The sequence below is a fragment of the Triticum urartu genome, chromosome 5A, assembly GCF_056163025.1.
Source record: "Triticum urartu cultivar PI428250 chromosome 5A, HENAU_Tu73, whole genome shotgun sequence".
Taxonomy (NCBI): Eukaryota; Viridiplantae; Streptophyta; class Magnoliopsida; order Poales; family Poaceae; genus Triticum; species Triticum urartu.
Window position 1 is genome coordinate 124,024,687 of NC_141877.1, and position 13,099 is coordinate 124,037,785.

A 13,099-nucleotide genomic window follows, 5' to 3' on the forward strand; every position below is an offset into this window, starting at 1 on the left:
TCAAAAGTAGGCGAAACGATCGTCTAGTCATCTACTTCTTGTGACGCTCCCGCCACTGCTATGTGGCTCGATCCCTCGTCTGGGTCAGGAAGAAGACAGTTCCTCATGTCAACGATCCGCTTGTACATCTCGTAGCTTGTGTATGCGTCCATGGCCACGTACTTGACATGTTGTTCATCCAGTCTCTTATGCCACACACTGTGCCAGGTGTTCCTGTCCTTATTGCTCTCTTTCTTCATCTTCGTGTAGTAGGGGTCGATGATGGCCGAGGCGAGGTCAACCAGGGAGTTCAGTTTGCTTTTGTCGCTGCCCCAGACCTTGTAGTGGTGCTGGATGTTGACAACATTCGGGCATTTCAAGTCACTAACCTTGAGCGCTTTTAGATTGTTGGTGGTGTCGACCGTAGCGAAACTGTAGTCGGAGATGTTGATAAACCTGGAGAAACGCTCGCAAGGCCTTGTGGTAAGGTGGAAGTGGTAGACGAGGACGTCATGTCTCACACACAACTGGGCGACGACAACCTTCTGATCATGCCCGGCACGACCGATGGTGTACTCGAGGTCGAAGCCGACCACTCGGTACTTGTCCTCGGAAAGGAACTGCTCCATAGTTTGGATGGAGCTCTCCACCGAGACCGGATCGTTCGTGTACACCACCGAGAGGGACTTCCCCCCTCATGTGGGAGTCCACTACATGATGTGTGGTGAACTACCCGCCGTTGTCGTCGTCGGCCGCTGGGAGCGCCATTGGAGCCACAGGGAGCGCCATAGGAACCGCTAGATGTCCTCTTTGTATGTGTCCTCTGATGACCCACAAGTATAGGGGGTCTATCATAGTCCTTTCGATAAGTAAGAGTGTCGAACCCAACGAGGAGCAGAAGGAAATTATAAGCAGTTTTCAGTAAGGTATTCTCTGCAAGAACTGAAATTATCGGTAACAGATAATTTTGTGATAAGGTAATTTGTAATGAGTAGCAAGTAATAAAAGTAAATAAGGTGCAACAAGATGTCCCAATCCTTTTTTTATCAAAGGACAAGCCTGGACAAACTTGTGGGAACAAGAATCAACTTGCATAGGAAGGTAAAACAAGCATAACTTCAAAACTTTAAGCACATAGAGAGGAAACTTGATATTATTGCAATTCCTACAAACATATGTTCCTCCCTCATAATAATTTTCAGTAGCATCATGAATGAATTCAACAATATAGCTATCACATAAAGCATTATTTTCATGATCTACAAGCATAGAAATTTTATTACTCTCCACACAAGCAAAATTCTTCTCATGAATAATAGTGGGAGCAAACTCAACAAAATAATTATCATGTGAGGCATAATCCAATTGAAATCTAAAATCATGATGACAAGTTTCATGGATATCATTATTCTTTATAGCATACAAGTCATCACAATAATCATCATAGATAGCAACTTTGTTCTCATAATCAATTGGAACCTCTATCGGAATAGTGGATTCATCAAAAAATAAAGTCATGACCTCTCCAAATCCACTTTCATCAATATAATCATCATAAATAGGAGGCATGCTTTCATCATAATAAATTTGCTCATCAAAACTTGGGGGACAAAAAATATCATCTTTATCAAACATAGCTTCCCCAAGCTTGTGGCTTTGCATATCATTAGCATCATGGATATTCAAGGAATTCATACTAACAACATTGTAATCATGCTCATCATTCAAATATTTAGTGCCAAACATTTTAATGCATTCTTCTTCTAACACTTTGGCACAATTTTCCTTTCCATCATACTCACGAAAGATATTAAAAAGATGAAGCGTATGAGGCAAACTCAATTCCATATTTTTTTGTAGTTTTCTTTTATAAACTAAACTAGTGCTAAAACAAGAAACAAAAAGATTCGATTGCAAGACCTAAAGATATACCTTCAAGCGCTAACCTCCCCGGCAACGGCGCCAGAAAAGAGCTTGATGTCCACTACACAACCTTCTTCTTGTAGACGTTGTTGGGCCTCCAAGTGCAGAGGTTTGTAGGACAGTAGCAAATTTCCCTCAAGTGGATGACCTAAGGTTTATCAATCCGTGGGAGGCGTAGGATGAAGATGGTCTCTCTCAAGCAACCCTGTAACCAAATAACAAAGAGTCTCTTGTGTCCCCAACACACCCAATACAATGGTAAATTGTATAGGTGCACTAGTTCGGCGAAGAGATGGTGATACAAGTGCAATATGGATAGTAGATATAGGTTTTTGTAATCTGAAAATATAAAGCAGCAAGGTAACTAATTATAAAAGAGAGCACAAATGATATTGCAATGCTAGGAAACAAGGCCTAGGGTTCATACTTTCACTAGTGCAAGTCCTCTCAACAATAATAACATAATTGGATCACATAACTATCCCTCAACATGCAACAAAGAGTCACTCCAAAGTCACTAATAGCGGAGAACAAACGAAGAGATTATGGTAGGGTACGAAACCACCTCAAAGTTATTCTTTCCAATCAATCCGTTGGGCTATTCCTTTAAGTGTCACAAACAGCCCTAGAGTTCATACTAGAATAACACCTTAAGACACAAATCAACCAAAACCCTAATGTCACCTAGATACTCCAATGTCACCTCAAGTATCCATGGGTATGATTATACGATATGCATCACACAATCTCAGATTCATCTATTCAACCAACAAATAGAACCTCAAAGAGTGCCCCAAAGTTTCTACCGAAGAATCACAACGAAAATGTGTGCCAACACCTATGCATAGGTTCATGGGCGGAACCCGCATGTTGATCACCAAAACATACATCAAGTGAATCACGTGGTATCCCATTGTCACCACAGATACGCACGGCAAGACATACATCAAGTGTTCTCAAATCTTTAAAGACTCAATCCGATAAGATAACTTTAAAGGGGAAACTCAATCCATTACAAGAGAGTAGAGGGGGAATAAACATCATAGGATCCAAATATAATAGCAAAGCTCGTGATACATCAAGATCGTATCACCTCAAGAACACGAGAGAGAGAGAGAGAGATCAAACACATAGCTACTGGTACATACCCTCAGCCCCGAGGGAGAACTACTCCCTCCTCGTCATGGAGAGCACCGGGATGATGAAGATGGCCACCGAAGAGGGATTACCCCCTCCGGCAGGGTGCCGGAACGGGTCTAGATTGGTTTTCGGTGGCTACGGAGGCTTCTGGCGGCGGAACTCTCGATCTATTGTGCTCCCCGATCGTTTTAGGGTATATGGAGATATATAGGCGGAAGAAGTACGTCAGGGGAGCCATGAGGGGCCCACGAGGGTGGAGGGCGCGCCCCCCTGCCTCGTGGCTTCCTCGTTGCTTCCCTTACGTAGACTCCAAGTCTCCCGGGTTGCTTTCCTTCCAAAAATAAGTTTCGTGAAGTTTCAGGTCAATTGGACTCCGTTTGGTTTTCCTTTTCTGTGATACTCTAAAACAAGGAAAAAACAGAAACTGGCACTGGGCTCTAGGTTAATAGGTTAGTCCCAAAAATCATATAAAGTAGCATATAAATGCATATAAAACATCCAAGGTTGATAATATAATAGCATGGAACAATAAAAAATTATAGATACGTTGGAGACGTATCAGCATCCCCAAGCTTAATTCCTGCTCGTCCTTGAGTAGGTAAATGATAAAAACAGAATTTTAGATGTGGAATGCTACCTAACATATTTATCCTTGTAGTTTTCTTTATTCTGGCAAGAATATTCAGATCCATAAGATTCAAGACAAAAGTTCATATTGACATAAAAATAATAATACTTAAAGCATACTAACAAAGCAATTATGTCTTCTCAAAATAACATGGCCAAAGAAAGTTCATCCCTACAAAATCATATAGTTTAGTCATGCTCCATTTTCGTCACACAAGAATGCTCTCATCATGCACAACCCCGATGACAAGCCAAGCAATTGTTTCATACTTTAGTAATCTCAAACTCATAAACTTTCACGCAATACATGAGCGCGGGCCATGGATATAGCACTATGGGTGGAATAGAGTATGATGATGGGGGTTATGTGGAGAAGACAAAAAGGAGAAAGTCTCACATCGACGAGGCTAATTAATGAGCTATGGAGATGCCCATCGATTGATGTTAATGCAAGGAGTAGGGATTGCCATGCAACGGATGCACTAGAGCTATAAATGTATGAAAGCTCAACAAAAGAAACTAAGTGGGTGTGCATCCAACTTGCTTGCTCAGGAAGACCTAGGGCACTTGAGGAGGCCCATTGTTTGAATATACAAGCCAAGTTCTATAATGAAAAATTCGCACTAGTATATGAAAGTGACAAAACAAGAGACTCTCTATCATGAGGATTATGGTGCTACTTTGAAGCACAAGTGTGGCAAAGGATAGTAGCATTGTCCCTTCTCTCTTTTTCTCTCATTTTTTGGCCTTCTCTTTTTTTACGGCCTTTCTCCCTTTTTTGGGTCTACTCCCTTTTTTTATGGCCTTTCTCTTTTTTTTCTTTTTAAGCATATAAATGCATATAAAACATCCAAGGTTGATAATATAATAGCATGGAACAATCAAAAATTATAGATACGTTGGAGACGTATCAGTGTTGTCCTTACTTGGACAAGCATCCCACTTATGATTAACCCCCATTGCAAGCATCCGCAACTACAACAGAAGTATTAAGGTAAACCTAACCATAGCATGAAACATATGGATCCAAATCAGCCCCTTACAAAGCAATGCATAAACTAGGGTCTAAGCTTCTGTCACTCTAGCAACCCATCATCTACTTATTACTTCCCAATGCCTCCCTCTAGGCCCAAACAATGGTGAAGTGTCATGTAGATGACGTTCACATGACACCACTAGAGGGATGACAACATACATCTCATCAAAATATCGAACGAATACCAAATTCACATGACTACTAATAGCAAGACTTCTCCCATGTCCTCGGGAACAAACGTAACTACTCAAAAAGCATATTCATGTTCATAATCAGAGGGGTATTAATATCCATAATGGATCTGAACATATGATCTTCCACCAAGTAAACCAACTAGCATCAACTACAAGGAGTAATCAACACTACTAGCAACCCACAGGTACCAATTTGAGGTTTGGATACAAAGATTGGATACAAGAGATGAATTAGGGTTTGAGATGAGATGGTGCTGGTGAAGATGTTGATGGAGATTGACCCCCTCCCGATGAGAGGATCGTTGGTGATGACGATGGTGATGATTTCCCCCTCGCAGAGGGAAGTTTCCCTGGCAGAACAGCTCCGCCGGAGCCCTAGATTAGTTCCGCCAAGGTTCCGCCCTCGTGGCGGTGGAGTCTCGTCCCGAAAGTTTGCTTATGATTTTTTCCTTGGCGGAAGACTCCATATAGCAGAAGATGGGCATCGGAGGGCCACCAGGGGGCGCGCCTAGGGGGGTAGGGCGCGCCCCCCACCCTCGTGGCCAGGGTGTGGCCCCCCTCTGGTACTTCTTGCACTCAGTATTTTTTATACATTCTGAAAAGTGCTCCCGTGGAGTTTCAGGACTTTTGGAGATGTGCAGAATAGGTCTCTAATATTTGCTGCTTTTCCAGCCCAGAATTCCAGATGTCGGCATTCCCCCTCTTCATGTAAATCTTGTAAAATAAGAGAGAATAGGCATAAGTACTGTGACATAATGTGTAATAACAGCCCATAATGCAATAAATATTGATATAAAAGCATGATGCAAAATGGACGTATCAACTCCCCCAAGCTTAGACCTCGCTTGTCCTCAAGCGAAAGCCGAAACCAAAAAACATGTCCACATGTTTAGAGATAGAGGTGTCGATAAAAATAAAATACGGACATGAGGGCATCATGATCATTCCTAGAACACCAATATATATATATATATATATATATTGTCATATGATCTCTTATGCAAAAGTAACAATTCAATCACAATTTCAAGTATGAATCATAAACTTCATTGAGAACCAACAAACTCTAATCTCAGTCATTGAGGCAATTGCAATTTATCATAACATAGGAAAGAGTCAATATAAGAGCTTTTCAGCAAGTTCACATACTCAACCATCTTTTAGTCATTCACAATTGCTAACACTCACGCAATATTTATCGGTATAAAGTTTTAATTGGACATAGAGAAAGATAGGGGCTTATAGTTTTGCCTCCCAACGTTTTACCTCAAGGGTAATGTCAACAATAGTAGTTCATGGAGACTCATATCCAATTAGCTATATGTATCAGGATCTTTCCAACATATTGTATTTGCCAAAGGATAAAATGTAAAAATGAAAGGTGAAGATCACCATGACTCTTATGTAAGGTAGAAGATAAAAGTAAAAGATAGGCCCTTCGCAGAGGGAAGCAGAGGTTGTCATGCGCTTTTATGGTTGGATGCACAAAATCTTAATGCAAAAGAACGTCACTTTATATTGCCACTTGCGATATGGACCTTTACTATGCAGTCCATCGCTTTTATTTCTTCCACATCACAAGATCGTAAAAAGCTTATTTTCTCCACATTAATAAGTCATACATATTTAGAGAGCAATTTTTATTGCTTGCACCGATGACAACTTACTTGAAGGATCTTACTCAATCCATAGGTAGATATGGTGGATTCTCATGGAAAAACTGGGTTTAGGGATATTTGGAAGCACAAGTAGTATCTCTACTTGGTGCAAAGAAATTGTCTAGCAAGAGAGGGAAAGGCAAGATCAACATGTTGGATGATCCATGACAATATAATTTATTTCAGATGTAAGAAAACATAACACATTACAATGTCTTCCTTGTCCAACGTCAACTCTTAGCATGTCATACTTTAATGAGCACTCACAATCATAAAAGATGTCCAAGATAGTATATTTATATGTGAACCTCTCTTTCTTTGTTACTTCTTATTAATTGCAACAATGAGCAAAACTATGTTTGTCAACTCTCAACAACTTTTATTCATCATACTCTTATATGTGAAGTCATTACTCTCCATAAGATCCATATGATCTCTTTGTTTCTTTTTATTCTTTCTCTTTTTATTTGATTCCCTCAAGATCATAGCAAAATAATCAAGCCCTTTACTCAACACTAATCTTTATTATATATAGCTCACGGGCTCGATTACATAGAAGGATCATAAAGCAAAACTCACAACTAGATCATACTAAAACCTTATTCTACTAGATCAAGATATTATTAAAAGGATTGAACTAAGAAAAAACGGTAAAGATAAAAGTGATGGTGATACGATACCGGGGCACTCCCCCAAGCTTGGCAGTTGCCAAGGGGAGTGCCCATACCAGATACTCAGTTCTTCTCTGTTGGTGAAGAAGGTGGAGTTGTTGATGATGCAGGCTTGTCGTCCCTCTTCCAAGGCATAGGCTCACCATCATAGAAGGATGATCGAGTCTTCTGAATCCTCAAATCTGCAGCCAAACTCATCCTCTTGAATCTATATTCATACTCACAGTTTTGATTTTGCAGGTCATAGATCTGGGCTTGGAGGTGCTCGATTTTCTCATGAAGCTTGAAGATGGCCTCCCCAATGTCCTTGACGTCGATCTTGTGGTTGTTGGTGAACTCCATGATCATAATGTGATTGGAGTCGAGTCCACGCTCCACAATCCCCTGACACTTGAAAACTTGTTGCTCCAATGCCTCGAGCCTTGCCTCCGTGCTTCCGGTCCTCCTTGGTCCCTCAGCATCGCGGATGTGCAACAACCCCTCACGCATCTCAATGGTTTGAGGGTGTTGCAACACCTCCGCGAGGTAGGGGTTGATGACCTTCTCGAAGAACTTGTCCTTGGGGGCACTTGAAGACGACATGACGACCTAGATCTGTCAGAAAAACAGCTCAAAACAAAGACAAGAGATATTTGCGTGATACGGTGGCAAAACCTTCGGGAGATTATATAATGATTTTTTACCGACCAAAAGAAGTATCGTGCAAGAAAACGGAGTCCGGAGAGCGCACGAGGTGCCCACAAGGCAGGGGGCACGCCCAGGGGGTAGGGCGCGCCTCCCACCCTCATGGAAGCCTTGTGCCCTTTCTGGTCTGCTTCTTATTTTCCTATTTTTCTAAATATTCCAAAACGGAGAAATATTGCCATTAGAACTGTTTTGGAGTCGGTTTACTTACCGTACCACGTACCTATTCCTTTTCGGAGTCTGAAACATTCCAGAAAGTGTCCCTTATGTATTCCTCCGGGGTTACGGTTTCAATAATATTAGTTTCAACACTTATGGGATTACCTGAGATATAATGTTTAATTCTTTGATCGTTCACCACCTTCGGATTTGTGCCTTCGAAGTTGTTGATTTTTATGGCACTGCAACGATAGAACTCCTCGATAACGTAAGGACCTTCCCATTTAGAGAGAAGTTTTCCTGCAAAAAATCTTAAACGAGAGTTGTATAGCAATACATAATCACCTACATTGAACTCACGCTTTTGTATCCTTTTATCATGCCATCTTTTAACCTTTTCTTTAAATAGCTTGGCATTTTCATAAGCCTGGGTTCTCCATTCATCAAGTGAGCTAATGTCAAACAACCTCTTCTCACCGGTAAGTTTGAAATCATAATTGAGCTCTTTAATAGCCCAATATGCCTTATGTTCTAATTCAAGAGGTAAGTGACATGCTTTACCATAAATCATTTTATACGGAGACATACCCATAGGATTTTTATATGCATTTCTATAAGCCCATAATGCATCATCTAGTTTCTTGGACCAATTCTTTCTAGATCTATTAACAGTCTTTTGCAAAATTACTTTGAGCTCTCTGTTACTTAATTCTACTTGACCACTAGACTGTGGGTGATAAGGACATGCAATTCTATGATTAACATCATACTTAGCAAGCATTTTACGAAAAGCACCATGAATAAAATGTGAACCACCATCATCATTAAATATCTAGGGACTCCAAACCTCGGAAAAATAACTTCTTTAAGCATCTTAATAGAGGTGTTATGATCAGCACTACTAGTTGGAATAGCTTCTACCCACTTAGTAACGTAATCAACAACAACTAAAATATGTGTATACCCATTAGAGGAAGGAAAGGGTCCCATATAATCAAATCCCCAAATATCAAATGGTTCAATAACAAGTGAATAATTCATAGGCATTTCTTGACGTCTACTAATATTACCATTTCTTTGACATTCATCACAAGAAAAGACAAACTTACGAGCATCCTTGAAGAGAGTAGGCCAATAAAAACCGGATTGCAATACCTTGTGTGCAGTTCTATCTCCAGCATGGTGTCCTCCATAGGCTTCGGAGTGACACTTTCGTAGGATATGTTCCTGTTCATGCTCAGGTACACAACATCTAATAATACCATCTACTCCTTCTTTATAAAGATGTGGGTCATCCCAAAAGTAATGTCTTAAATCATAGAAGAACTTTTTATTTTGCTGGTATGTGAAACTAGGTGGTATAAACTTAGCAACAATATAATTAGCATAATCAGCATACCATGGAGCAGTTCGAGAAGGATTTATCACATTTAATTGTTCATCAGGAAAGCTATCATCAGTAGGTAGTGGGTCATCAAGAACATTCTCTAACCTAGACAAGTTGTCTGCAACGGGGTTCTCGACTCCCTTTCTATCAATAATATGCAAGTCAAATTCTTGTAGCAAGAGAACCCATCTAATAAGTCTAGGTTTAGCATCTTTCTTTTCCCTAAGATATTTAATAGCAGCATGATCAGTGTGAATAGTTACTTTAGAATCAACAATATAAGGTCTAAACTTATCACAAGCAAATAAAACTGCTAAGAATTCCTTATTAGTGGTAGCATAATTTCTCTGGGCATTGTCTAGAGTTTTACTAGCATATTGAATAACATTTAATTTCTTATCAACTCTTTGCCCTAGAACAGCCCCTACAGCATAATCACTAGCATCACACATAATTTCAAAGGGTAAATTCCAATCAGGTGGCTGAACAATAGGTGCAGAAATCAATGCTTTCTTAAGTATTTCAAATGTTTCTATACAATCATTATCAAAGACAAAAGGAATGTCTTTTTGTAATAGGTTAGTCAGAGGCCGAGAAATTTTTGAGAAGTCCTTAATGAACCTCCTATAAAAACCGGCATGACCCAGGAAGCTTCTTATACCTTTAATGTCCTTGGGACATGGCATCTTTTCAATAGCATCAACTTTAGCTTTGTCAACTTCAATACCTCTTTTAGAAATTTTATGCCCCAAGACAATACCTTCATTAACCATAAAGTGGCACTTCTCCCAATTAAAGACAAGATTAGTTTCCTCACATCTTCACAAAACTCGATCAAGGTTGCTTAAGCAATCATCAAAAGAGGATCCATAAACGGAGAAATCGTCCATGAAAACCTCACATATCTTTTCACAAAAAGTCAGAGAATATAGCCATCATGCATCTTTGAAAGGTAGCAAGTGCATTACATAAACCAAAAGGCATAAGTCTATAAGCAAAAGTACCGAAAGGGCAAGTAAAAGTGGTATTTGATTGATCATCAGCTGACACAGGTATTTGAGAGAAGCCAGAGTAACCATCTAGAAAGCAAAAATGTGTATGTTTGGATAATCTTTCTAGCATTTGATCAATAAAAGGCAAAGGGTAATGATCTTTTTAGTAGCCTTATTCAATTTGCGGAAATCAATTACCATCCTATAACCTGTAATAATTCTTTGTGGGATCAATTCATCTTTATCATTAGGAACAAAGTAATACCTCCCTTCTTAGGGACACAATGGACAGGACTTACCCACTTACTATCAGCAACGGGATAAATTATACCTACCTCAAGGAGCTTTAATATTTCCTTTCTTACCACTTCTTTCTTCTTAGGATTCAGCCATGGTTGGTGATCAATAACTGGTTTGGCGTCTTCCTCCAAATTTATTTTGTGTTGACATAGAGTGGGACTAATGCCCTTAAGATCATCAAGAGTATATCCAATAGCAGCACGGTGCTTCTTCAGAGTTTTCAATAATTTCTCTTCCTCCTTCTCTGAAAGGTTAGCACTAATAATAACAGGATATATCTTCTTTTCAACAAGATAAGCATATTTAAGAGTATCAGGTAATGGTTTAAGCTCAAACACGGGATCACCCTTCGGTGGAGGAGGATCCCCTAGGATTTCAACAGGCAAGTTGTGTTTCAGAATAGGTCCCTGTTTAAAGAATACTTCATCTATTTCCATTCTTTCATTCATGAACATATCATTTTCATGGTCTAGCAAATATTGTTCTAAGGGATCAGTAGGAGGCACAGCAATAGAAGCAAGACCAATAATTTCATCTTTACTAGGTAATTCCTCATCACGGGGTTGTCTATGAAATTTAGAGAAGTTAAACTCATGGGACATATCCCCTAAACCAACAGAAACAATATCCTTATTGCAGTCTATCTTAGCATTAACAGTATTCAAGAAGGGTCTACCAAATATAATGGGACAAAACCTATCTTGTGGGGAACCAAGAATGAGAAAATCAGCAGGATATTTAACCTTCCCACACAAGACTTCAACATCTCTAACAATCCCAATTGGTGAAATAGTATCTCTATTAGCAAGCTTAATTGTAACATCAATTTCTTCTATTTCAGCAGGTGCAATATCATGCATAATTTCTTTGTATAAGGAAATAGGTATTGCACTAGCACTAGCACCCATATCACATAAGACATGATAACAATGATCTCCTATTTTAATAGAAATAACAGGCATGCCTACCACAGGTCTATTTTTATCTTTAGCATCAAGTCTAGCAATTCTAGCAGCTTCATCAGAGAAGTAAATAACATGCCCATCAATATTATCAGCCAAGAGATCTTTAACCATAGAAATTTTAGGTTCAACCTTAATTTGCTCCGGGGGTTTAGGTGTCTTAATATTAATTTTGTTGACCACAGTTGAAGCTATAGCATGATTCTTTATTCTAACAGTGAAGGTGGTTTCTCAACATAAGTAGTAGGAACAACAGGATCATTATAAGTGATAGTCTTTTCTTCAACTTTAATAGGTGCAACTACTTTTGTTTCAATGGGAGGATTATATTTAAACCACTTCTCCTTAGGGAGATCAACATGAGTAGCAAAGGATTCACAGAAAGAAGCTACTATCTCAGAGTCAAGTCCATATTTAGTGCTAAATTTATGGAAAGCATCGGTATCCATAAAAGATTTAACACAATCAAACTTAGGTGTCATACCTGACTCCTTACCTTCGTCGAGATCCCAATTTTCAGAGTTGCGTTTAATTCTCTCCAATAAATTCCATTTGAATTCAATAGTCTTCATCATAAAGGAACCAGTACAAGAAGTATCGAGCATGGAGCGATTGTTGTCAGAAAGCCGAGCATAAAATTTTTTGAATAATCATTTCTCTTCAGAGCTCATGATAGGGGCATGAATATAACATTGACTTAAGCCTCCCCCAAGCTTGAGCGATGCTTTCTCCTTCGCGAGGCCAAAAATTATATATATAATTACAATCATGATGAACAAGATGCATAGGATAAAACTTCTGATGGAATTCCAATTTCAACCGTTTGCAGTCCCATGATCCCATATCATCACATAGCCTATACCATGTCAATGCATCTCTCGTCAAAGATAAAGGGAAGACCTTCTTCTTGATAACATCATCGGGCATACCTGCAAGCTTAAATAATCCACAAACTTCATCCACATAGATTAAGTGCAAATCGGGATGCAATGTTCCATCTCCTGCAAAAGGATTAGCTAGCAGTTTCTCTATCATACCCGAAGGAATTTCAAAGTGAACATTTTCAGTAGGTTCAGTAGGTTGAGGAGTAACTAATTGTGGTTCCCGACGAGGTGAAGATACCCCGAACAAACCCCTCAAAGGATTATGTTCCATAGTAACAAGTGACAGTAAATTTCAGCACACTATATAAATTTTTCCTTACCAAATTCCACCTACCAAAGGCGCTTCACTCCCCGGCAACGGCGCCAGAAAAGAGTCTTGATGACCCACAAGTATAGGGGATCTATTGTAGTCCTTTAGATAAGTAAGAGTGTCGAACCCAACGAGGAGGAGAAGGAAATAATAAGCAGTTTTCAGTAAGGTATTCTCTGCAAGCACTGAAATT